Below are 4,484 nucleotides of genomic sequence, written 5' to 3' on the forward strand. Positions count from 1 at the left end.
CAGATCTAGAACTCTAAACACTTTTGTAAATTAAATCAGTTCTCACTGCAAATAATATCTAAATTTAAAACCAGAAAATCCAAATCTCTTTGTAAAATTCTAGGTTAAAAATCAGCTTTAAAAACAGGTTTAGATAAGTTCACAAAATTACGAAATCAAATCTCTTTGCAGAAAGTAATTTTGCTCATCAAAAGGTTTTATCAGGAAAATCAATTATATTCTCATATCAATTTATTTTCCTAGAGTATTAATTCTAGATGGCCAATCAAGGATTAATATGAAGAACAACCTATGATGAAGATCTAGAAAGATAATAAATCCTAAATAAATAGATCTAATAAGTCATAAAATCCATGTGAAAAATCTTGAACCTAACAAGCAAACTACTCACACATATTCAATGAAGAACAAAACATAATTCTGAATAATAAGCAATTGAAATTAAAAGAGTAAAGAAACTCTCGAAGGAGTTTAGATCTCTCTCTCCCAAAAGCTCTCAAAATCTCACAGGGTTGCAGAAAATAAAACTTGCTAGAAAATAACTTAAGGGTTTCTGAAACCTAAAAATACTATATATATGTCTTAAAACACGTCTAGGGACTAATGATGCAATATGAAAAACTTCGGGTAAATTTGTAAACTTCCAAAACTTCTTCTCTCTCGGCTAAAATAGGGTGTCAATCGATGCTAAGACAGTGTTGATCGACACTCTCATCCTTCCTCGGCTCCAAATTCTCTTCCTTAGCTGAATTGCTTCAAAATCCCTCTAATTGCTCCATTTTGCTTCTTTCATGCCAAAATCCTAGAAAACCTGTGAAGACTCTAAAACATCCTAGAAAACAAATCAAAAGACTCTAAAAAAAACTCCTTATATCGTAGTTAAAAACCACAAAAACCTTCATATATCACAACCATCTATAACACCAACTTGTTTATCCTTTAGAACGGTTACGGGCTTGTATTAAGGTTGTTGGACTCAAACCCATTTGTATATTTGCCCACTTTGCGATTAAATGAAAAAGTTTGGCAGACAAAAAAAAAAAGAATTGTATGTATATTATGTATTTTATTGTTATGTTAATTTTTCTTTTTGGTGTTTTTTTATTTACTTAAGTTGAATTTTCCAGGTTATGTTAATTTTGATAAGCAAGTGGTGGAAATAAGGCAAATAAGATTTATATATATATATATATATAGACCACATTACCTCTCTAATGTATCCTAATTCCTAGAAGCTTATTTAAAAGAAGAAGGAAGAAGATACAAGAGAACAAGTTTCGTTGTGTTGTAGAAACAAACATAATGGTTCTTATTATGGCCCCCTGGTTCTTATACTGCTGTTTGGTAGGTCTTCTTTTGATTTACGTCTTCTTCTTATATAAAGTAGGGAAAGTATTATGTTGTTGTTGTACCCTAACACAAGATGAACCTAATTCTAGTGTGTAATGTTTATCAACTATTTTTTGTTACTATTTTTATGATTAATGTTTTTATTTATATCAGTAGTTATTTCTATTTCACTTTTTTTTTTCCTCTATAATAGATTCAATGAAAGTGTAACTCTATTTTATATTATTATAAAGTGTAATGATATTTTAATCATCATGTTGAAATCTTTGTTTCAGAATCAATCTTTTATCCTATAAAAACATATCTCACCTGTCCAATGAGATTCTGCCATATGATTTCTATTTTATATTTTAATTTATAAAAAAACTATTGTCACGTAATTTTCTCTATTTTTTACCTGGCCAGTGAGATTCTGCTCCAATTGTAAGCAAATTCTTCTTCCCTGTCTTTCACCTCAGCATTACAATCCAAAACTCGACCATAACCCATCAAGTTACACAACAGACCATATCATATATCCCAAAAAAACCTTGTTTACAGTATATGCATCCTTTAACAAAATCTGCTGAAGGCAAAAAGGAAAACAGAGTTTAAAAAAGCAGAGCAAGTAGAGTTTTAAAATTTTGAACCAAACCACAAAGACAAACCATGCATCCTGATGCTTCTTCGAACCTTGTTTCTGAAGATAGTAAAATCTGTTCCTCACTATTTGATCAATAGCTTTAATACCAAATGGTATTACTAAGAGAACCAACATCGATTTATAGTTATTGTCTACGGTAAGTAGGTAACCTGTTGGCAACCACTATGGCAATATCAGATTCTCGAACATACTCACGACCTTTTACTTTGCTGCTTTTTAGGTTTTGTCAACTTTCGTAATGGTGAAAAATTGCAGTGCCTTCCAGTAATTTTTAATAACATTGGTAAAGATAGCTCTGGTGACTTCAAAACTAATTTTTAATAACCTCATACAAGCTTCTGTCAAAAGTATAAGGTTTACAACCCATACAAGCCTTTTATTTTATTAGGCTTAATGTTAAAGTACCAAGTTACACAACACACCATATCATATATCACAAAGCTATCTCTTATCTAATAAGTTTTGGCCTTTCCTTTCCCTTTTCCTTTTTGTTTACCACTCTTCTTCTTCTTCTTCACACAATCCAAAGAACCACTCTGTTTTTCGTCATCATCAATTGCTTTACAAGTAGAAACCTCCTTAGTACTGGTCTTGCTTCTCTCAACCTTCCTCTTCTCAACAAAGCTAATTACCCCACGAAGAACAACATCGGTATCATCATCTTGCATCAGCTCTTCAGCTAACTCAGCAGGAGTAACTTCAGTAGAATCGATCAGCGCCTCGATTTCTTCACAAAGAGGATGGTTTAACCCATCTAAACCGAGGTAGTTCGAGACCAATGTCCTAAATCCTAGACCTGTACAATAAGACATGTTGATATGCACATCCATCCTCCCAGGACGTAGCAGAGCAGGGTCTAGCCGGTCTTTGTGATTCGTCGTGAACACTATGATTCTCTCATCTCCAAAACTCGACCATAACCCATCAATGAAGTTCAGAATCCCTGACAACATATCACAGTCAGAACAAATAATAAATTCTCTTGAAAGATCAAAACCAAATCACAAATTCAAAAAAGATTTCACCTTTCCACTCTTCTTATCATCTTCTTGATTCTCAGCTTCCCTGTCTCTCACCTCAGCATTACAATCAATATCTTCAATAACCAAAATCGAACGGTTCGTTGTAGATAACAAAACCCTCTTCAGTTCACCATTGTCATAAATACTACTACGCTCAAGATCAAACACATCAAACTTCAAGTAATTAGCCATAGCAGCGATCAAGCTTGATTTGCCAGTTCCTGGAGGACCATACAACAAGTAACCTCGCTTCCAAGCTTTACCAACTCTCTTGTAAAACTCTCTCCTCTTCAATAACCCCTCCAGATCATCGATGATCTTCTTCTTCGCATCCGGATCCATGGCCAGTGTATCAAAAGTCGATGGATGCTCGAGATTGATACATCCCCAGTTCCCACCAGCCATACCATCGTCATCATCACTGGCGTACACATCTCTGCTATAAAGCTTCACCACTCTCAAGTTCCTCTTGATCTCCTCTGACTCGGCTACAACGTGGCTGAGATAAGAGTCCATGACTTTGTCTCTAAGCTTCTTCTCGAAGGTGAGCTCGTAGCAACGTTTCACTTTATCACCTTTCTCGTTCTCGGATTGAACGTAGCTCCATGTCACCTCGGAACCCTCGAAAGTATCGAGGATCTCTTAGCCTTTCTCGATGGAGATCGTGAAATGTTTCTGCTTAGGGATCTTGCCGACTCGTAAACGCTCTGTATCAGGTCCGATTCTGTTCCGGAGGTACATCTCCGCCGCGTCGAAGACTTGGTTCAATCCGAAGTTCTCGTCGATAACCACCGTTATATACTTCGATTTCGGAGTAAAGAACCGGTCGAGTAAGCTGGAGAAGTAAGATCGGAGCTTTTCCGGTACGAAATCGTGGAGCATCGATCTAAAGAGCATCAAGAACCCGGTTAAAGAAGCGTACGCTGAGAACAGCGACGATGGCGAGAAAGAGAAATCGGATGATGGATACATCTCTTGAGAATCGATATGGCCTAAAGAAAAAACCGATGAAATTTTCCGATGACCTAAAGATTTTATTCCGGTGAAAGAGACTGAGTGAGAAGAAGTGATGGGGATGATGAGTTAACAAAAAAGTGAGAAAGAGGTAGTGTTCTTCTTATAGACGCACATGCCCAAATTGTTTTTCACATATGACCAAATAGAAAAATAATAAACAAGTCTTAACAGAGTAAAGAGACTTGACCTACTAAACAAAAAGAAAGAGTAAAGAGACTTGCAGAGGAAGGAAGGGAAAAGCTTGCGCCGCAAGGAGAAGACGTCCGTTTACACGTCAGAGGTCAATTGGTAAAGCTACATGTGACGAACGAATCTACTTGGCTCTTTCCCCTCTTTGATTTGGTCCGTTCGATGAATAAAGTACAGATACGTCTAGACTCTAGAATAATAAAATTTTGCCTCTTTCTCTCTTAGTGGGCCGAGGGTGTTCACTGCTCAGAGCCCAAAAATTC

At 36.1% G+C, this 4,484-nt stretch overlaps 1 pseudogene; it reads right to left on the reverse strand.

The window, feature by feature from the left end:
* On the reverse strand, positions 2,233-4,149 carry LOC104768207 (annotated as a pseudogene).

This window comes from Camelina sativa, chromosome 19, assembly GCF_000633955.1.
Source record: "Camelina sativa cultivar DH55 chromosome 19, Cs, whole genome shotgun sequence".
Lineage (NCBI taxonomy): Eukaryota > Viridiplantae > Streptophyta > Magnoliopsida > Brassicales > Brassicaceae > Camelina > Camelina sativa.